Raw genomic sequence first — 25,096 nt, forward strand, 5'->3', positions numbered from 1 at the left:
TCACTATATAACCATATTTGAGGATTTTAACTTCAAATCATAGAGCGAGGTTTCGTATTATTTAGATCCAAGAAAAGACATATGACAATGTTGTTTCCAATACAAATAATAAAAAACAATGTGTTTTCATTAGAGTTAACTATAATGTTCTTGATTTTCCGTTTATATTAACGATGGAAGATGTACACGTAAAACCGCTCTAATCCGGCTGAAACGTCGATATATGCAATAAAAACCGAACTTCTCCCCTTTTCAATATCTTACTCAGTATTTTAACGAGAAACAAATAGATGATTGAAAATGAAGTATTTAAGGTTATTATCTAATGAATTATGTGTTTGCATCAATTTTATCGTATATATATATGAATTATTACCCATGGACGGAAAATTCACAAAAACGTGGAAAACGGCAAAATATTGCCTAATTCGATGATATTTTGTTTAAATCACATGAAGGAAAAGGAGATGATAAACGTTAAAATATTGCTAATTTCGATGATTTTTCGTACGAAGCAAAATGCAAGAAAATTTGCTTAAAATGCAATATTATGCGAAATTCTGAGATTAGAAGGCCAAATCACATATCGTGATACTGCATGAAATAGTATCGAAATATTGGTAAAAATGAATATATTTACGTAATATCAAACTACATGAAAAACGTGAAAAAAGTCACTATATAACCATATTTGAGGATTTTAACTTGAAATCATAGAGCGAGGTTTCGTATTATTTGGATCCAAGAAAAGACATATGACAATGTTGTTTCCAATACAAATGATAAAATACAATGTGTTTTCATTAGAATAACCTATAATGTTCTTGATTTTCCGTTTATATTAACGAGGGAAGATGTACACGTAAAACCGCTCTAATCCGGCTGAAACGTCGATATATGCAATAAAAACCGAACTTTTCCCTTTTCAATATCTTACTCAGTATTTTAACGAGAAACAAATAGATGATTGAAAATGAAGTATTTAAGGTTATTATCTAATCAATTATGTGTTTGCATCATTTTTATCGTATATATATGAATTAAAACCCATGGACTGAAAATTCACAAAAACGTGGAAAACGGCAAAATATTCCCTAATTCGATGATATTTTGTTTAAATCACATGAAGGAAAAGGAGATGATAAACGTCAAAATATTGCTATATTCGATGATTTTTCGTACGAAACAAAATGCAAGAAAACTTGCTTAAAATGCAATATTATGCGAAATTCTGAGATTTCAAGGCCAAATCACATATCGTGATACTACATGAAATAGTATCGAAATATTGGTAAAAATGAATATATTTACGTAATATCAAACTACATGAAAAACGTGAAAAAAGTCACTATATAACCATATTTGAGGATTTTAACTTCAAATCATAGAGCGAGGTTTCGTATTATTTAGATCCAAGAAAAGACATATGACAATGTTGTTTCCAATACAAATGATAAAAAAACAATGTGTTTTCATTAGAATTAACTATAATGTTCTTGATTTTCCGTTTATATTAACGATGGAAGATGTACACGTAAAACCGCTCTAATCCGGCTGAAACGTCGTTATATGCAAGAAAAACCGAACTTCTCCCCTTTTCAATATCTTACTCAGTATTTTAACGAGAAACAAATAGATGATTGAAAATGAAGTATTTAAGGTTATTATCTAATCAATTATGTGTTTGCATCAATTTTATCGTATATATATATGAATTATTACCCATGGACGGAAAATTCACAAAAACGTGGAAAACGGCAAAATATTGCCTAATTCGATGATATTTTGTTTAAATCACATGAAGGAAAAGGAGATGATAAACGTCAAAATATTGCTATATTCGATGATTTTTCGTACGAAACAAAATGCAAGAAAACTTGCTTAAAATGCAATATTATGCGAAATTCTGAAATTTGAAGGCCAAATCACATATCGTGATACTACATGAAATAGTATCGAAATATTGGTAAAAATGAATATATTTACGTAATATCAAACTACATGAAAAACGTTAAAAAAAGTCACTATTTAATGTTATGATCTCAGCCTACAGGAGAAACGAGTCTCCCTTCTTGAGAGTTATTCAGCAAGCCTGACCTAACTGGAAGGTCTAGCAAATATTGAGGTGGTAACCCATATGTAAAATGGTTGGTTGGATATGTGTAACAGTTGAGATTATGGGCAATGCAGAAGAAAATAGATAAATGACTGGCTAGGAGATGTGGACATTTTGCTGGAGGCTTGAGGCTCGCTTCTGGAGGACCTTGACCTCACTTGAGTGCCAGACATCGCAGGGGGAAGCCGCGCTCCGTTGAGCTCCCGTCAGAAGGGAACCCCTAGTGATATATCTCTAAGAGAAGAGAAGTGTGCAGACGTGCCAGCTGTGGAATCGAGCTGGGGACGTGTGGTCTCAAGTCGTGGACGATAATTAGTGAATATTAAGCCGCCCGGAGGCATTATTGTGGGCTGTGTGGAGCGCCCTGACCAGACGCCGTCAGAGGAAAAGCGCCCTCGACCAGTTAATCTGTGGTAAGCACGATATACGCCAGTTCATAGTGATTGCATTGTAGTTGGTCGTGTGCCCAGCGACAGTAGCGATGTTTATTTATAAGTTAGACATGTTTTAATAAGGCAGAAGGCCTGAAATAGGAGAGTGAAGAGGGAGGAACACGGAGCGACGTCCGTCCTCTCTGAGCGCTGGCGGACGACTGAGGGAGCCTGGCTCCGGATGGAGGAAGACCCTCCCAGCGAGTGAGGATCACTCGCCGCCAGGCGAGGTGGAGTATGGACCCGCCCAAAACGGGGGAGTCCACTCTCACTGTATGTAGAGGACAGATAGAGGTTTGAGGCAAGCATATTGTGTGGTTATTTTTGTTTATGTGTTAAAGGGGAACATTTTATTGGAACGTCGATGGGTTGCAGGTTTGTCTTTTGGGGAAGAAGTTGCTGAGAACTTCGAAGCCAGCAGATGAAGTAGCTGATGAGACTCCAAGGTAGTGGAGCAGAGGACCTCGAGCTGTGAGGAGAAGCAGCAGTGAAGAGGAGTGTCACGTGCTTCTGTAGAGGTGGTGAAGCACCATAGTTACTCGAGGAAACTTCATGGTGTAGCAGCCAAGAGAGCTGTGGAGGAGCCTAGCAGAAGGGTGAAGCACCGTAGTTGCACAAGGAAACTTCATGATAGCAGCCTGGAGGAGCTGCAGAGGATCCTGGTAGTGAAGCCCGGAAGAACCTAAGGATATTAGGGTTGTGAACTTCCAGAGGTGGAAGGGGAAGTTCTGGTGGATTACTAGTAGGGAGTTGATAGTGTTTGGTTGTCATTAGCGTGCAAGACGCAGTGAGAGGTGAGTGACTGTTGGCATTCTTGCGTCAAGGAGTTTTTTTATACTGAAGTATCAATGAACATTTATACTGGTATATGTTATTGCATTCAAATGCTGGTTTTCTATATATATATGTTATCTTGCTGATGGTGCAACAGTGTGTAGGCTTGACCAACTTGAGGAAGTTAATAGTATCAGGTGGTGAACCAGGAGGTAGGATACCACTTGATAAGCTGATAATAGAGTTCTGATGGTATTGGAGTGCAACCTGATTGTGATATTATAGAGTATAGGATTCATTATTATTATATGTGTGTATGTATCGTGTATGTGCTTTGTTCAGTAAATGTGTCACAATTTGCTGGTGTTTGCCCTTGTCCTAGTGAGGCTTCCCAGGAGGTAGTAAAGAAGGAGAGAGAGAGAGAGAAAGAACCATGAACCACTGCTGTGGACAGGGTAGGAGGTAATACTAGTAAGTCATAGGGGGATTGAGGAGATCATATCTCATAAGGAGAGAGTGGGGAGTCACAGCGGCTCGAGTGGGTGTGTGCACGTGACGACGAGGCTAAGTGTTGGAGCCGCATCCCCTGAACGTGTGACGTTGAGCCCCTCTCCAAGAGCCAGAAGCGCCAAGGGTGATCTCCTAGTATAAGCACTCTACCGAGTTGTGGGTTGGGTTGTCCGTAGAGGAGGATCAACGACGACTACACCAACCAACCCACAGTCTATAATAAATTGGGGGCCTGTGTCCGGGAGAGTGAACTGACACACCCACACCCTGTCCAAGAGTGGATTTGTACACCCTTGCTGAAATAAACTGTGTGACCGCAGGTGTATATTCTCTCTCTTGGGAAGACTCACAGGACAAAGATGGATAAGGTGCAAACGTTTGTGGAGTCAGGCAAGCCCGAGGACTTGGAAGGTTGCACGAGGGATCAATTGAAACAAATAGCAGAAAAATGTGGCATCAGGTTGAAAGCATCTAAAGTAGCTGGGATGAAGGATGAGATCCTGAGGCAGTTGAGGGCCAGAAGTGAAGCGGCAGAGCAAGGAGCCCAAAAAGGAGCTGAAAGTGGAAAGGAGGATGATGGGCAGGATGAAGTGAGATCCCAGGGATCGAGTAGGAGCAGCAAGAGTAGCCGCAGTAGTAGGAGTAGCCGGAATAGGAGCTTGGAGAGATTCCAGTTAGAGCTCCAGATGCAGCGTGAGGACAAGGAGAGACAGTTCCAGCTGGAAAAGATGAAATTAGAACTGCAGATGAAAAATGAAGCCGAGAAGGAAAAAGAGAAAACCAGACTGGAAGTAGAAAAAGAGAAAACCAGACTGGAAGTAGAAAAAGAGAAAACCAGAGTAAGAGAACTGGAGTTGGAACAGGAGAAAGAAAAAGAGAAAGCAAGGCTAGAGGTGGAAAAAGAAAAAGAGAGAACAAAACAAATGCAGATAGAAGCGAATAGAACCTTGGCTGAACAAAGGATTGAACATGGGTTGCCAGAGAGCACCACCCAGGTATCACACCCACCAGATGTTAGGGTTAGGGAGAAGGACATTCCCTTGTTTGTTCCCGAAGAGGCAGAGAGCTTTTTCGAGCACTTTGAAAAAGTAGCCAGCATCAAGGAGTGGCCACAGGAGGAATGGGCCCAGCTGGTCCAGTTAAGATTGACCGGTGCAGCCAGGGAGGCATACACCCAATTGTCACTGGAAGAGTGCCAGGATTATGCCACGGTAAAGAGCAGCATTTTGCGCTCGTTTCAGTTAACCCCAGAAGCTTATAGAAAGCGCTTCAGAGAAATGATCAAAGTTGGAGCATGTACGTTTGCTGAGACAGCAAGAGATCTGGAAAGACGATTCCAGAAGTGGATTGAGGCTGCTGGAGTTGGATCTTATGCTGACCTGAAGCAACTGATGGTCATGGAGAAGTTCTTGGAGATGATGCATCCCGAAACAAAGTTCAAGATCCAAGAAGCAGGGATAATGGAGGTGAAAGATGCCGCAGATAGGGCGGATATGATTACTGAAGCATACAAGAGCTTAAGGGAGAACAGAGTGAGAAGCGAGGCGAGACGCAGCAATGGCAGACCCAATGGAGTCTGGGGAGGAAGAAATTATGAAAGACCCAGAAGAGTCTGGGGTGAGAAAAATTTTGATAAATGGGTAGATAAAAGTAAGTACCCTAAAACTCAGAAGAGTAGGTCGCGCACTTCGTCTGAAAGTGAAGATGGAGGAGCTAAACGAGAAACTAATCGTTATCCTGGAAATCGAGAGTCCAGTAAAACCCCACAGAGTGCAAGTAGTGTACCTGGCCCGAGGAATTCTCATGCGAGTGGGCAGAGTCAGAGCTACTCTGGTACGTATAGGAGAGATTTTTCACAGATGAGATGTTACAATTGTAACGGATTGGGTCACGTGATGCGAGATTGTCGGCAGGGCAAGAGAGTTGTGACCCTGGCCATGTGTGACCCCCGAAGCAAATATATCAATGTGTTCCAAGACAAACCACAGAGAGCGAACTTAGTGAACGAGAGGTATAGGCCGTTCATGAGCAAAGGTTGGATCAGTGTAGGAGGCCAACCTGAGGTAGAAGTTGGTATCTTAAGAGATACCGGAGCTAATCAGAGCTTGATTGCGAGAAGCCTGATTGGGAATGGTCGACGGTTAGCTGGCAGTGGGAAGATGAAAGTATATGGGTTATTGTCTGAGAGTGACGAGCCCGTATGTACTGTCCAGCTAAGGTCGGAATATGTGTCGGCAGAGGTGATGTTGGGAGTGTGCCCCGACATACCTATTCCAGGAGTCCAAGTGATCCTGGGAAATGACTTGTGTGGGACAAAGGTGTTGCCGAGAGTCGTAGCGGAGACTGTGCCAGAGGAGAGCCCAGAAGGCCACTGCACGTGTGGGACACCTGAGAGTGTGAACCTGACTGACATCCGAGGGGATGAGTCAGGAGACCGCCAAGCCATTGAGTACCCTGTCTCGGTAGTGATGAAGACAGAGGTGGCCGACGAGGGAGACGCTGGAGAAGATGAGACAGTGTCAATTAAACCGGTAGAAGATATTGATGTATATAGCATGGCTGTTTGATGAAGGTCCAGCCCAGAAAAATGAAGTCTCGGTGAGGTCAAAAGTGAAGATGGCCCAGCCGAAGAAGAATACTGTGAAGGGAGTTGACCTGAAGAGAGCCCAGACTGCTGAAATTAAGGGTCGGAAGGTGAATGCAACTGTGCTGAGTAGGAATGAGGGAAGATGTGGACATACTGAGGACGGGAGTAGAGCGTCACGTTGTCCACGAGCACAGAGGCATAGGGATAGTGCAGTTGAGTTGTTTGAGATGTCAAGAGTTGGCATGTTTCACAGACAACGTGGAGGAGAAATAATGAAGAAGAGTAATAGCCGAGAAAATGAAAGGAGAAGAGACAGTATGTGTGGAGAGATGCCTACGAGCACTCTAGGAGAGGTAAAGCGACATGTACGGTCGAGTGCTGTTGGATGTAATACAGTGCCCGAAGAAACTTTTAGGGAACGAAGAAGAGTTGAAGGAGAAGAAATGGAGTGGTACAGAGGTGAGAAGTGTGGGAAGAGGAAGATGATACAAGCATGGAGGAATAGAAGAAAGCCGAGGACTCGGTGGGAGTCGAACCGGATGAGGTCTCGGATATATGAGGAGACGAAAAGGAGGAGCGTCGGTGAAGACGAGGGAGTGAAGTATGATGACAGGAGACGAAAGTATAATGGCAGTAGATGGAAGTGTGAAGACGACAGAGGAGGTACAGACAGCAGATGTCTGACTCTGGACGTGAAGAGAAGAAGACGAGGAAACGGAGGGTGGAGACAATAAGTAGAGTGGACCGATGGAGTGCAGGCGTCCAGGGAGGACAGCCTAGCTAAGAGGTGTCAGAGAAGTCAAATCGTTTGTGAGAAGATCATATTTCTGGCGAGTTGTGAGCCAGATGTTGCAAGGAGCAACGAACTAGTTGTAGACTCCTACGGGAGTATGTAAACAGACTAACCGGTCGAACCAATCGGTTGAAGAACGAGACAGTGTAGTGGCGGATGTATTATCCCGAGCCTAGCCACTAGAATAACTCTCAAAAATAAGGGGAGGGGAGTGTTATGATCTCAGCCTACAGGAGAAACGAGTCTCCCTTCTTGAGAGTTATTCAGCAAGCCTGACCTAACTGGAAGGTCTAGCAAATATTGAGGTGGTAACCCATATGTAAAATGGTTGGTTGGATATGTGTAACAGTTGAGATTATGGGCAATGCAGAAGAAAATAGATAAATGACTGGCTAGGAGATGTGGACATTTTGCTGGAGGCTTGAGGCTCGCTTCTGGAGGACCTTGACCTCACTTGAGTGCCAGACATCGCAGGGGGAAGCCGCGCTCCGTTGAGCTCCCGTCAGAAGGGAACCCCTAGTGATATATCTCTAAGAGAAGAGAAGTGTGCAGACGTGCCAGCTGTGGAATCGAGCTGGGGACGTGTGGTCTCAAGTCGTGGACGATAATTAGTGAATATTAAGCCGCCCGGAGGCATTATTGTGGGCTGTGTGGAGCGCCCTGACCAGACGCCGTCAGAGGAAAAGCGCCCTCGACCAGTTAATCTGTGGTAAGCACGATATACGCCAGTTCATAGTGATTGCATTGTAGTTGGTCGTGTGCCCAGCGACAGTAGCGATGTTTATTTATAAGTTAGACATGTTTTAATAAGGCAGAAGGCCTGAAATAGGAGAGTGAAGAGGGAGGAACACGGAGCGACGTCCGTCCTCTCTGAGCGCTGGCGGACGACTGAGGGAGCCTGGCTCCGGATGGAGGAAGACCCTCCCAGCGAGTGAGGATCACTCGCCGCCAGGCGAGGTGGAGTATGGACCCGCCCAAAACGGGGGAGTCCACTCTCACTGTATGTAGAGGACAGATAGAGGTTTGAGGCAAGCATATTGTGTGGTTATTTTTGTTTATGTGTTAAAGGGGAACATTTTATTGGAACGTCGATGGGTTGCAGGTTTGTCTTTTGGGGAAGAAGTTGCTGAGAACTTCGAAGCCAGCAGATGAAGTAGCTGATGAGACTCCAAGGTAGTGGAGCAGAGGACCTCGAGCTGTGAGGAGAAGCAGCAGTGAAGAGGAGTGTCACGTGCTTCTGTAGAGGTGGTGAAGCACCATAGTTACTCGAGGAAACTTCATGGTGTAGCAGCCAAGAGAGCTGTGGAGGAGCCTAGCAGAAGGGTGAAGCACCGTAGTTGCACAAGGAAACTTCATGATAGCAGCCTGGAGGAGCTGCAGAGGATCCTGGTAGTGAAGCCCGGAAGAACCTAAGGATATTAGGGTTGTGAACTTCCAGAGGTGGAAGGGGAAGTTCTGGTGGATTACTAGTAGGGAGTTGATAGTGTTTGGTTGTCATTAGCGTGCAAGACGCAGTGAGAGGTGAGTGACTGTTGGCATTCTTGCGTCAAGGAGTTTTTTTATACTGAAGTATCAATGAACATTTATACTGGTATATGTTATTGCATTCAAATGCTGGTTTTCTATATATATATGTTATCTTGCTGATGGTGCAACAGTGTGTAGGCTTGACCAACTTGAGGAAGTTAATAGTATCAGGTGGTGAACCAGGAGGTAGGATACCACTTGATAAGCTGATAATAGAGTTCTGATGGTATTGGAGTGCAACCTGATTGTGATATTATAGAGTATAGGATTCATTATTATTATATGTGTGTATGTATCGTGTATGTGCTTTGTTCAGTAAATGTGTCACAATTTGCTGGTGTTTGCCCTTGTCCTAGTGAGGCTTCCCAGGAGGTAGTAAAGAAGGAGAGAGAGAGAGAGAAAGAACCATGAACCACTGCTGTGGACAGGGTAGGAGGTAATACTAGTAAGTCATAGGGGGATTGAGGAGATCATATCTCATAAGGAGAGAGTGGGGAGTCACAGCGGCTCGAGTGGGTGTGTGCACGTGACGACGAGGCTAAGTGTTGGAGCCGCATCCCCTGAACGTGTGACGTTGAGCCCCTCTCCAAGAGCCAGAAGCGCCAAGGGTGATCTCCTAGTATAAGCACTCTACCGAGTTGTGGGTTGGGTTGTCCGTAGAGGAGGATCAACGACGACTACACCAACCAACCCACAGTCTATAATATTAACCATATTTGAGGATTTTAACTTCAAATCATAGAGCGAGGTTTGGTATTATTTGGATCCAAGAAAAGACATATGACAATGTTGTTTCCAATACAAATGATAAAATACAATGTGTTTTCATTAGAATAACCTATAATGTTCTTGATTTTCCGTTTATATTAACGAGGGAAGATGTACACGTAAAACCGCTCTAATCCGGCTGAAACGTCGATATATGCAATAAAAACCGAACTTCTCCCCTTTTCAATATCTTACTCAGTATTTTAACGAGAAACAAATAGATGATTGAAAATGAAGTATTTAAGGTTATTATCTAATCAATTATGTGTTTGCATCATTTTTATCGTATATATATGAATTAAAACCCATGGACTGAAAATTCACAAAAACGTGGAAAACGGCAAAATATTGCCTAATTCGATCATATTTTGTTTAAATCACATGAAGGAAAAGGAGATGATAAACGTCAAAATATTGCTATATTCGATGATTTTTCGTACGAAACAAAATGCAAGAAAACTTGCTTAAAATGCAATATTATGCGAAATTCTGAGATTTTAAGGCCAAATCACATATCGTGATACTACATGAAATAGTATCGAAATATTGGTAAAAATGAATATATTTACGTAATATCAAACTACATGAAAAACGTTAAAAAAAAGTCACTATATAACCATATTTGAGGATTTTAACTTCAAATCATAGAGCGAGGTTTCGTATTATTTAGATCCAAGAAAAGACATATGACAATGTTGTTTCCAATACAAATAATAAAAAACAATGTGTTTTCATTAGAGTTAACTATAATGTTCTTGATTTTCCGTTTATATTAACGATGGAAGATGTACACGTAAAACCGCTCTAATCCGGCTGAAACGTCGATATATGCAATAAAAACCGAACTTCTCCCCTTTTCAATATCTTACTCAGTATTTTAACGAGAAACAAATAGATGATTGAAAATGAAGTATTTAAGGTTATTATCTAATGAATTATGTGTTTGCATCAATTTTATCGTATATATATATGAATTATTACCCATGGACGGAAAATTCACAAAAACGTGGAAAACGGCAAAATATTGCCTAATTCGATGATATTTTGTTTAAATCACATGAAGGAAAAGGAGATGATAAACGTTAAAATATTGCTAATTTCGATGATTTTTCGTACGAAGCAAAATGCAAGAAAATTTGCTTAAAATGCAATATTATGCGAAATTCTGAGATTAGAAGGCCAAATCACATATCGTGATACTGCATGAAATAGTATCGAAATATTGGTAAAAATGAATATATTTACGTAATATCAAACTACATGAAAAACGTGAAAAAAGTCACTATATAACCATATTTGAGGATTTTAACTTGAAATCATAGAGCGAGGTTTCGTATTATTTGGATCCAAGAAAAGACATATGACAATGTTGTTTCCAATACAAATGATAAAATACAATGTGTTTTCATTAGAATAACCTATAATGTTCTTGATTTTCCGTTTATATTAACGAGGGAAGATGTACACGTAAAACCGCTCTAATCCGGCTGAAACGTCGATATATGCAATAAAAACCGAACTTCTCCCCTTTTCAATATCTTACTCAGTATTTTAACGAGAAACAAATAGATGATTGAAAATGAAGTATTTAAGGTTATTATCTAATCAATTATGTGTTTGCATCATTTTTATCGTATATATATGAATTAAAACCCATGGACTGAAAATTCACAAAAACGTGGAAAACGGCAAAATATTGCCTAATTCGATCATATTTTGTTTAAATCACATGAAGGAAAAGGAGATGATAAACGTCAAAATATTGCTATATTCGATGATTTTTCGTACGAAACAAAATGCAAGAAAACTTGCTTAAAATGCAATATTATGCGAAATTCTGAGATTTCAAGGCCAAATCACATATCGTGATACTACATGAAATAGTATCGAAATATTGGTAAAAATGAATATATTTACGTAATATCAAACTACATGAAAAACGTTAAAAAAAAGTCACTATATAACCATATTTGAGGATTTTAACTTCAAATCATAGAGCGAGGTTTCGTATTATTTAGATCCAAGAAAAGACATATGACAATGTTGTTTCCAATACAAATAATAAAAAACAATGTGTTTTCATTAGAGTTAACTATAATGTTCTTGATTTTCCGTTTATATTAACGATGGAAGATGTACACGTAAAACCGCTCTAATCCGGCTGAAACGTCGATATATGCAATAAAAACCGAACTTCTCCCCTTTTCAATATCTTACTCAGTATTTTAACGAGAAACAAATAGATGATTGAAAATGAAGTATTTAAGGTTATTATCTAATGAATTATGTGTTTGCATCAATTTTATCGTATATATATATGAATTATTACCCATGGACGGAAAATTCACAAAAACGTGGAAAACGGCAAAATATTGCCTAATTCGATGATATTTTGTTTAAATCACATGAAGGAAAAGGAGATGATAAACGTTAAAATATTGCTAATTTCGATGATTTTTCGTACGAAGCAAAATGCAAGAAAATTTGCTTAAAATGCAATATTATGCGAAATTCTGAGATTAGAAGGCCAAATCACATATCGTGATACTGCATGAAATAGTATCGAAATATTGGTAAAAATGAATATATTTACGTAATATCAAACTACATGAAAAACGTGAAAAAAGTCACTATATAACCATATTTGAGGATTTTAACTTGAAATCATAGAGCGAGGTTTCGTATTATTTGGATCCAAGAAAAGACATATGACAATGTTGTTTCCAATACAAATGATAAAATACAATGTGTTTTCATTAGAATAACCTATAATGTTCTTGATTTTCCGTTTATATTAACGAGGGAAGATGTACACGTAAAACCGCTCTAATCCGGCTGAAACGTCGATATATGCAATAAAAACCGAACTTTTCCCTTTTCAATATCTTACTCAGTATTTTAACGAGAAACAAATAGATGATTGAAAATGAAGTATTTAAGGTTATTATCTAATCAATTATGTGTTTGCATCATTTTTATCGTATATATATGAATTAAAACCCATGGACTGAAAATTCACAAAAACGTGGAAAACGGCAAAATATTCCCTAATTCGATGATATTTTGTTTAAATCACATGAAGGAAAAGGAGATGATAAACGTCAAAATATTGCTATATTCGATGATTTTTCGTACGAAACAAAATGCAAGAAAACTTGCTTAAAATGCAATATTATGCGAAATTCTGAGATTTCAAGGCCAAATCACATATCGTGATACTACATGAAATAGTATCGAAATATTGGTAAAAATGAATATATTTACGTAATATCAAACTACATGAAAAACGTGAAAAAAGTCACTATATAACCATATTTGAGGATTTTAACTTCAAATCATAGAGCGAGGTTTCGTATTATTTAGATCCAAGAAAAGACATATGACAATGTTGTTTCCAATACAAATGATAAAAAAACAATGTGTTTTCATTAGAATTAACTATAATGTTCTTGATTTTCCGTTTATATTAACGATGGAAGATGTACACGTAAAACCGCTCTAATCCGGCTGAAACGTCGTTATATGCAAGAAAAACCGAACTTCTCCCCTTTTCAATATCTTACTCAGTATTTTAACGAGAAACAAATAGATGATTGAAAATGAAGTATTTAAGGTTATTATCTAATCAATTATGTGTTTGCATCAATTTTATCGTATATATATATGAATTATTACCCATGGACGGAAAATTCACAAAAACGTGGAAAACGGCAAAATATTGCCTAATTCGATGATATTTTGTTTAAATCACATGAAGGAAAAGGAGATGATAAACGTCAAAATATTGCTATATTCGATGATTTTTCGTACGAAACAAAATGCAAGAAAACTTGCTTAAAATGCAATATTATGCGAAATTCTGAGATTTGAAGGCCAAATCACATATCGTGATACTACATGAAATAGTATCGAAATATTGGTAAAAATGAATATATTTACGTAATATCAAACTACATGAAAAACGTTAAAAAAAGTCACTATTTAACCATATTTGAGGATTTTAACTTCAAATCATAGAGCGAGGTTTGGTATTATTTGGATCCAAGAAAAGACATATGACAATGTTGTTTCCAATACAAATGATAAAATACAATGTGTTTTCATTAGAATAACCTATAATGTTCTTGATTTTCCGTTTATATTAACGAGGGAAGATGTACACGTAAAACCGCTCTAATCCGGCTGAAACGTCGATATATGCAATAAAAACCGAACTTCTCCCCTTTTCAATATCTTACTCAGTATTTTAACGAGAAACAAATAGATGATTGAAAATGAAGTATTTAAGGTTATTATCTAATCAATTATGTGTTTGCATCATTTTTATCGTATATATATGAATTAAAACCCATGGACTGAAAATTCACAAAAACGTGGAAAACGGCAAAATATTGCCTAATTCGATCATATTTTGTTTAAATCACATGAAGGAAAAGGAGATGATAAACGTCAAAATATTGCTATATTCGATGATTTTTCGTACGAAACAAAATGCAAGAAAACTTGCTTAAAATGCAATATTATGCGAAATTCTGAGATTTCAAGGCCAAATCACATATCGTGATACTACATGAAATAGTATCGAAATATTGGTAAAAATGAATATATTTACGTAATATCAAACTACATGAAAAACGTGAAAAAAGTCACTATATAACCATATTTGAGGATTTTAACTTCAAATCATAGAGCGAGGTTTCGTATTATTTAGATCCAAGAAAAGACATATGACAATGTTGTTTCCAATACAAATGATAAAAAACAATGTGTTTTCATTAGAATTAACTATAATGTTCTTGATTTTCCGTTTATATTAACGATGGAAGATGTACACGTAAAACCGCTCTAATCCGGCTGAAACGTCGATATATGCAATAAAAACCGAACTTCTCCCCTTTTCAATATCTTACTCAGTATTTTAACGAGAAACAAATAGATGATTGAAAATGAAGTACTTAAGGTTATTATCTAATCAATTATGTGTTTACATCATTTTTATCGTATATATATATGAATTAATACCCATGGACGGAAAATTCACAAAAACGTGGAAAACGGCAAAATATTGCCTAATTCGATGATATTTTGTTTAAATCACATGAAGGAAAAGGAGATGATTATCGTTAAAATATTGCTAAATTCGATGATTTTTCGTACGAAGCAAAATGCAAGAAAACTTGCTTAAAATGCAATATTATGCGAAATTCTGAGATTTGAAGGCCAAATCACATATCGTGAGTCTACATGAAATAGTATCGAAATATTGGTAAAAATGAATATATTTACGTAATATCAAACTACATGAAAAACGTTAAAAAAAAGTCACTATTTAACCATATTTGAGGATTTTAACTTCAAATCATAGAGCGAGGTTTCCTATTATTTGGATCCAAGAAAAGACATATGACAATGTTGTTTCCAATACAAATGATAAAATACAATGTGTTTTCATTAGAATAACCTATAATGTTCTTGATTTTCCGTTTATATTAACGAGGGAAGATGTACACGTAAAACCGCTCTAATCCGGCTGAAACGTCGATATATGCAATAAAAACCGAACTTCTCCCCTTTTCAATATCTTACTCAGTATTTTAACGAGAAACAAATAGATGATTGAAAATGAAGTATTTAAGGTTATTATCTAATCAATTATGTGTTTGCATCATTTTTATCGTATATATATGAATTAAAACCCATGGACTGAAAATTCACAATAACGTGGAAAACGGCAAAATATTGCCTAATTCGATGATATTTTGTTTAAATCACATGAAGGAAAAGGAGATGATAAACGTCAAAATATTGCTATATTCGATGATTTTTCGTACGAAGCAAAATGCAAGAAAATTTGCTTAAAATGCAATATTATGCGAAATTCTGAGATTTGAAGGCCAAATCACATATCGTGATACTACATGAAATAGTATCGAAATATTGGTAAAAATGAATATATTTACGTAATATCAAACTACATGAAAAACGTGAAAAAAGTCACTATATAACCATATTTGAGGATTTTAACTTCAAATCATAGAGCGAGGTTTCGTATTATTTAGTTCCAAGAAAAGACATATGACAATGTTGTTTCCAATACAAATGATAAAAAACAATGTGTTTTCATTAGAATTAACTATAATGTTCTTGATTTTCCGTTTATATTAACGAGGGAAGATGTACACGTAAAACCACTCTAATCCGGCTGAAACGTCGATATATGCAATAAAAACCGAACTTCTCCCCTTTTCAATATCTTACTCAGTATTTTAACGAGAAACAAATAGATGATTGAAAATGAAGTATTTAAGGTTATTATCTAATCAATTATGTGTTTGCATCATTTTTATCGTATATATATGAATTAAAACCCATGGACTGAAAATTCACAAAAACGTGGAAAACGGCAAAATATTGCCTAATTCGATCATATTTTGTTTAAATCACATGAAGGAAAAGGAGATGATAAACGTCAAAATATTGCTATATTCGATGATTTTTCGTACGAAACAAAATGCAAGAAAACTTGCTTAAAATGCAATATTATGCGAAATTCTGAGATTTCAAGGCCAAATCACATATCGTGATACTACATGAAATAGTATCGAAATATTGGTAAAAATGAATATATTTACGTAATATCAAACTACATGAAAAACGTTAAAAAAAGTCACTATTTAACCATATTTGAGGATTTTAACTTCAAATCATAGAGCGAGGTTTCGTATTATTTGGATCCAAGAAAAGACATATGACAATGTTGTTTCCAATACAAATGATAAAATACAATGTGTTTTCATTAGAATAACCTATAATGTTCTTGATTTTCCGTTTATATTAACGAGGGAAGATGTACACGTAAAACCGCTCTAATCCGGCTGAAACGTCGATATATGCAATAAAAACCGAACTTTTCCCTTTTCAATATCTTACTCAGTATTTTAACGAGAAACAAATAGATGATTGAAAATGAAGTATTTAAGGTTATTATCTAATCAATTATGTGTTTGCATCATTTTTATCGTATATATATGAATTAAAACCCATGGACGGAAAATTCACAAAAACGTGGAAAACGGCAAAATATTGCCTAATTCGATGATATTTTGTTTAAATCACATGAAGGAAAAGGAGATGATAAACGTCAAAATATTGCTATATTCGATGATTTTTCGTACGAAACAAAATGCAAGAAAACTTGCTTAAAATGCAATATTATTCGAAATTCTGAGATTTCAAGGCCAAATCACATATCGTGATACTACATGAAATAGTATCGAAATATTGGTAAAAATGAATATATTTACGTAATATCAAACTACATGAAAAACGTGAAAAAAGTCACTATATAACCATATTTGAGGATTTTAACTTCAAATCATAGAGCGAGGTTTCGTATTATTTAGATCCAAGAAAAGACATATGACAATGTTGTTTCCAATACAAATGATAAAAAAACAATGTGTTTTCATTAGAATTAACTATAATGTTCTTGATTTTCCGTTTATATTAACGATGGAAGATGTACACGTAAAACCGCTCTAATCCGGCTGAAACGTCGTTATATGCAAGAAAAACCGAACTTCTCCCCTTTTCAATATCTTACTCAGTATTTTAACGAGAAACAAATAGATGATTGAAAATGAAGTATTTAAGGTTATTATCTAATCAATTATGTGTTTGCATCATTTTTATCGTATATATATGAATTATTACCCATGGACGGAAAATTCACAAAAACGTGGAAAACGGCAAAATATTGCCTAATTCGATGATATTTTGTTTAAATCACATGAAGGAAAAGGAGATGATAAACGTCAAAATATTGCTATATTCGATGATTTTTCGTACGAAACAAAATGCAAGAAAACTTGCTTAAAATGCAATATTATGCGAAATTCTGAGATTTGAAGGCCAAATCACATATCGTGATACTACATGAAATAGTATCGAAATATTGGTAAAAATGAATATATTTACGTAATATCAAACTACATGAAAAACGTTAAAAAAAGTCACTATTTAACCATATTTGAGGATTTTAACTTCAAATCATAGAGCGAGGTTTGGTATTATTTGGATCCAAGAAAAGACATATGACAATGTTGTTTCCAATACAAATGATAAAATACAATGTGTTTTCATTAGAATAACCTATAATGTTCTTGATTTTCCGTTTATATTAACGAGGGAAGATGTACACGTAAAACCGCTCTAATCCGGCTGAAACGTCGATATATGCAATAAAAACCGAACTTCTCCCCTTTTCAATATCTTACTCAGTATTTTAACGAGAAACAAATAGATGATTGAAAATGAAGTATTTAAGGTTATTATCTAATCAATTATGTGTTTGCATCATTTTTATCGTATATATATGAATTAAAACCCATGGACTGAAAATTCACAAAAACGTGGAAAACGGCAAAATATTGCCTAATTCGATCATATTTTGTTTAAATCACATGAAGGAAAAGGAGATGATAAACGTCAAAATATTGCTATATTCGATGATTTTTCGTACGAAACATAATGCAAGAAAACTTGCTTAAAATGCAATATTATGCGAAATTCTGAGATTTCAAGGCCAAATCACATATCGTGATACTACATGAAATAGTATCGAAATATTGGTAAAAATGAATATATTTACGTAATATCAAACTACATGAAAAACGTTAAAAAAAGTCACTATTTAACCATATTTGAGGATTTTAACTTCAAATCATAGAGCGAGGTTTCGTATTATTTGGATCCAAGAAAAGACATATGACAATGTTGTTTCCAATACAAATGATAAAATACAATGTGTTTTCATTAGAATAACCTATAATGTTCTTGATTTTCCGTTTATATTAACGAGGGAAGATGTACACGTAAAACCGCTCTAATCCGGCTGAAACGTCGATATATGCAATAAAAACCGAACTTCTCCCCTTTTCAATATCTTACTCAGTATTTTAACGAGAAACAAATAGATGATTGAAAATGAAGTATTTAAGGTTATTATCTAATCAATTATGTGTTTGCATCATTTTTATCGTATATATATGAATTAAAACCCATGGACTGAAAATTCACAATAACGTGGAAAACGGCAAAATATTGCCTAATTCGATGATATTTTGTTTAAATCACATGAAGGAAAAGGAGATGATAAACGTCAAAATATTGCTATATTCGATGATTTTTCGTACGAAACAAAATGCAAGAAAACTTGCTTAAAATGCAATATTATGCGAAATTCTGAGATTTGAAGGCCAAATCACATATCGTGATACTACATGAAATAGTATCGAAATATTGGTAAAAATGAATATATTTACGTAATATCAAACTACATGAAAAACGTGAAAAAAGTCACTATATAACCATATTTGAGGATTTTAACTTCAAATCATAGAGCGAGGTTTCGTATTATTTAGATCCAAGAAAAGACATATGACAATGTTGTTTCCAATACAAATAATAAAAAACAATGTGTTTTCATTAGAGTTAACTATAATGTTCTTGATTTTCCGTTTATATTAACGATGGAAGATGTACACGTAAAACCGCTCTAATCCGGCTGAAACGTCGATATATGCAATAAAAACCGAACTTCTCCCCTTTTCAATATCTTACTCAGTATTTTAACGAGAAACAAATAGATGATTGAAAATGAAGTATTTAAGGTTATTATCTAATCAATTATGTGTTTGCATCATTTTTATCGTATATATATGAATTAAAACCCATGGACTGAAAATTCACAAAAACGTGGAAAACGGCAAAATATTGCCTAATTCGATCATATTTTGTTTAAATCACATGAAGGAAAAGGAGATGATAAACGTCAAAATATTGCTATATTCGATGATTTTTCGTACGAAACAAAATGCAAGAAAACTTGCTTAAAATGCAATATTATGCGAAATTCTGAGATTTGAAGGCCAAATCACATATCGTGATACTACATGAAATAGTATCGAAATATTGGTAAAAATGAATATATTTACGTAATATCAAACTACATGAAAAACGTGAAAAAAGTCACTATATAACCATATTTGAGGATTTTAACTTCAAATCATAGAGCGAGGTTTCGTATTATTTAGATCCAAGAAAAGACATATGACAATGTTGTTTCCAATACAAATAATAAAAAACAATGTGTTTTCATTAGAATTAACTATAATGTTCTTGATTTTCCGTTTATATTAACGATGGAAGATGTACACGTAAAACCGCTCTAATCCGGCTGAAACGTCGATATATGCAATAAAAACCGAACTTCTCCCCTTTTCAATATCTTACTCAGTATTTTACCGAGAAACAAATAGATGATTGAAAATGAAGTATTTAAGGTTATTATCTAATCAATTATGTGTTTGCATCATTTTTATCGTATATATATATGAATTAAAACCCATAGACTGAAAATTCACAAAAACGTGGAAAACGGCAAAATATTGCCTAATTCGATGATATTTTGTTTAAATCACATGAAGGAAAAGGAGATGATAAACGTCAAAATATTGCTATATTCGACGATTTTTCGTACGAAACAAAATGCAAGAAAACTTGCTTAAAATGCAATATTATGCGAAATTCTGAGATTTGAAGGCCAAATCACATATCGTGATACTACATGAAATAGTATCGAAATATTGGTAAAAATGAATATATTTACGTAATATCAAACTACATGAAAAACGTGAAAAAAATCACTATATAACCATATTTGAGGATTTTAACTTCAAATCATAGAGCGAGGTTTCGTATTATTTAGATCCAAGAAAAGACATATGACAATGTTGTTTCCAATACAAATGATAAAAAACAATGTGTTTTCATTAGAATTAACTATAATGTTCTTGATTTTCCGTTTATATTAACGATGGAAGATGTACACGTAAAACCGCTCTAATCCGGCTGAAACGTCGATATATGCAATAAAAACCGAACTTCTCCCCTTTTCAATATCTTACTCAGTATTTTAACGAGAAACAAATAGATGATTGAAAATGAAGTATTTAAGGTTATTATCTAATCAATTATGTGTTTGCATCATTTTTATCGTATATATATGAATTAAAACCCATGGACTGAAAATTCACAAAAACGTGGAAAACGGCAAAATATTGCCTAATTCGATCATATTTTGTTTAAATCACATGAAGGAAAAGGAGATGATAAACGTCAAAATATTGCTATATTCGATGATTTTTCGTACGAAACAAAATGCAAGAAAACTTGCTTAAAATGCAATATTATGCGAAATTCTGAGATTTGAAGGCCAAATCACATATCGTGATACTACATGAAATAGTATCGAAATATTGGTAAAAATGAATATATTTACGTAATATCAAACTACATGAAAAACGTGAAAAAAGTCACTATATAACCATATTTGAGGATTTTAACTTCAAATCATAGAGCGAGGTTTCGTATTATTTAGATCCAAGAAAAGACATATGACAATGTTGTTTCCAATACAAATGATAAAAAACAATGTGTTTTCATCAGAATTAACTATAATGTTCTTGATTTTCCGTTTATATTAACGAGGGAAGATGTACACGTAAAACCGCTCTAATCCTGCTGAAACGTCGATATATGCAATAAAAACCGAACTTCTCCCCTTTTCAATATCTTACTCAGTATTTTAACGAGAAACAAATAGATGATTGAAAATGAAGTATTTAAGGTTATTATCTAATCAATTATGTGTTTGCATCATTTTTATCGTATATATATGAATTAAAACCCATGGACTGAAAATTCACAAAAACGTGGAAAACGGCAAAATATTGCCTAATTCGATGATATTTTGTTTAAATCACATGAAGGAAAAGGAGATGATAAACGTTAAAATATTGCTAAATTCGATGATTTTTCGTACGAAGCAAAATGCAAGAAAACTTGCTTAAAATGCAATATTCTGCGAAATTCTGAGATTTGAAGGCCAAATCACATATCGTGATACTAAATGAAATAGTATCGAAATATTGGTAGAAATGAATATATTTACGTAATATCAAACTACATGAAAAACGTGAAAAAAGTCACTATATAACCATATTTGAGGATTTTAACTTCAAATCATAGAGCGAGGTTTCGTATTATTTAGATCCAAGAAAAGACATATGACAATGTTGTTTCCAATACAAATAATAAAAAACAATGTGTTTTCATTAGAATTAACTATAATGTTCTTGATTTTCCGTTTATATTAACGATGGAAGATGTACACGTAAAACCGCTCTAATCCGGCTGAAACGTCGATATATGCAATAAAAACCGAACTTCTCCCCTTTTCAATATCTTACTCAGTATTTTACCGAGAAACAAATAGATGATTGAAAATGAAGTATTTAAGGTTATTATCTAATCAATTATGTGTTTGCATCATTTTTATCGTATATATATGAATTAAAACCCATAGACTGAAAATTCACAAAAACGTGGAAAACGGCAAAATATTGCCTAATTCGATGATATTTTGTTTAAATCACATGAAGGAAAAGGAGATGATAAACGTCAAAATATTGCTATATTCGATGATTTTTCGTACGAAACAAAATGCAAGAAAACTTGCTTAAAATGCAATATTATGCGAAATTCTGAGATTTGAAGGCCAAATCACATATCGTGATACTACATGAAATAGTATCGAAATATTGGTAAAAATGAATATATTTACGTAATATCAAACTACATGAAAAACGTGAAAAAAGTCACTATATAACCATATTTGAGGATTTTAACTTCAAATCATAGAGCGAGGTTTCGTATTATTTAGATCCAAGAAAAGACATATGACAATGTTGTTTCCAATACAAATGATAAAAAACAATGTGTTTTCATTAGAATTAACTATAATGTTCTTGATTTTCCGTTTATATTAACGATGGAAGATGTACACGTAAAACCGCTCTAATCCGGCTGAAACGTCGATATATGCAATAAAAACCGAACTTCTCCCCTTTTCAATATCTTACTCAGTATTTTAACGAGAAACAAATAGATGATTGAAAATGAAGTACTTAAGGTTATTATCTAATCAATTATGTGTTTACATCATTTTTATCGTATATATATATGAATTAATACCCATGGACGGAAAATTCACAAAAACGTGGAAAACGGCAAAATATTGCCTAATTCGATGATATTTTGTTTAAATCACATGAAGGAAAAGGAGATGATTAACGTTAAAATATTGCTAAATTCGATGATTTTTCGTACGAAGCAAAATGCAAGAAAACTTGCTTAAAATGCAATATTATGCGAAATTCTGAGATTTGAAGGCCAAATCACATATCGTGAGTCTACATGAAATAGTATCGAAATATTGGTAAAAATGAATATATTTACGTAATATCAAACTACATGAAAAACGTGAAAAAAGTCACTATATAACCATATTTGAGGATTTTAACTTCAAATCATAGAGCGAGGTTTCGTATTATTTAGATCCAAGAAAAGACATATGACAATGTTGTTTCCAATACAAATAATAAAAAACAATGTGTTTTCATTAGAATTAACTATAATGTTCTTGATTTTCCGTTTATATTAACGATGGAAGATGTACACGTAAAACCGCTCTAATCCGGCTGAAACGTCGATATATGCAATAAAAACCGAACTTCTCCCCTTTTCAATATCTTACTCAGTATTTTACCGAGAAACAAATAGATGATTGAAAATGAAGTATTTAAGGTTATTATCTAATCAATTATGTGTTTGCATCATTTTTATCGTATATATATATGAATTAAAACCCATAGACTGAAAATTCACAAAAACGTGGAAAACGGCAAAATATTGCCTAATTCGATGATATTTTGTTTAAATCACATGAAGGAAAAGGAGATTATAAACGTCAAAATATTGCTATATTCGATGATTTTTCGTACGAAACAAAATGCAAGAAAACTTGCTTAAAATGCAATATTATGCGAAATTCTGAGATTTGAAGGCCAAATCACATATCGTGATACTACATGAAATAGTATCGAAATATTGGTAAAAATGAATATATTTACGTAATATCAAACTACATGAAAAACGTGAAAAAAGTCACTATATAACCATATTTGAGGATTTTAACTTCAAATCATAGAGCGAGGTTTCGTATTATTTAGATCCAAGAAAAGACATATGACAATGTTGTTTCCAATACAAATGATAAAAAACAATGTGTTTTCATTAGAATTAACTATAATGTTCTTGATTTTCCGTTTATATTAACGATGGAAGATGTACACGTAAAACCGCTCTAATCCGGCTGAAACGTCGATATATGCAATAAAAACCGAACTTCTCCCCTTTTCAATATCTTACTCAGTATTTTAACGAGAAACAAATAGATGATTGAAAATGAAGTATTTAAGGTTATTATCTAATCAATTATGTGTTTGCATCATTTTTATCGTATATATATGAATTAAAACCCATGGACTGAAAATTCACAAAAACGTGGAAAACGGCAAAATATTGCCTAATTCGATGATATTTTGTTTAAATCACATGAAGGAAAAGGAGATGATAAACGTCAAAATATTGCTATATTCGATGATTTTTCGTACGAAACAAAATGCAAGAAAACTTGCTTAAAATGCAATATTATGCGAAATTCTGAGATTTGAAGGCCAAATCACATATCGTGATACTACATGAAATAGTATCGAAATATTGGTAAAAATGAATATATTTACGTAATATCAAACTACATGAAAAACGTGAAAAAAGTCACTATATAACCATATTTGAGGATTTTAACTTCAAATCATAGAGCGAGGTTTCGTATTATTTAGATCCAAGAAAAGACATATGACAATGTTGTTTCCAATACAAATGATAAAAAACAATGTGTTTTCATCAGAATTAACTATAATGTTCTTGATTTTCCGTTTATATTAACGAGGGAAGATGTACACGTAAAACCGCTCTAATCCGGCTGAAACGTCGATATATGCAATAAAAACCGAACTTCTCCCCTTTTCAATATCTTACTCAGTATTTTAACGAGAAACAAATAGATGATTGAAAATGAAGTATTTAAGGTTATTATCTAATCAATTATGTGTTTGCATCATTTTTATCGTATATATATGAATTAAAACCCATGGACTGAAAATTCACAAAAACGTGGAAAACGGCAAAATATTGCCTAATTCGATGATATTTTGTTTAAATCACATGAAGGAAAAGGAGATGATAAACGTTAAAATATTGCTAAATTCGATGATTTTTCGTACGAAGCAAAATGCAAGAAAACTTGCTTAAAATGCAATATTCTGCGAAATTCTGAGATTTGAAGGCCAAATCACATATCGTGATACTACATGAAATAGTATCGAAATATTGGTAAAAATGAATATATTTACGTAATATCAAACTACATGAAAAACGTGAAAAAAGTCACTATATAACCATATTTGAGGATTTTAACTTCAAATCATAGAGCGAGGTTTCGTATTATTTAGATCCAAGAAAAGACATATGACAATGTTGTTTCCAATACAAATAATAAAAAACAATGTGTTTTCATTAGAATTAACTATAATGTTCTTGATTTTCCGTTTATATTAACGATGGAA

The sequence above is a fragment of the Procambarus clarkii genome, chromosome 63 (assembly GCF_040958095.1).
Source record: "Procambarus clarkii isolate CNS0578487 chromosome 63, FALCON_Pclarkii_2.0, whole genome shotgun sequence".
In the NCBI taxonomy this organism is placed as follows: domain Eukaryota; kingdom Metazoa; phylum Arthropoda; class Malacostraca; order Decapoda; family Cambaridae; genus Procambarus; species Procambarus clarkii.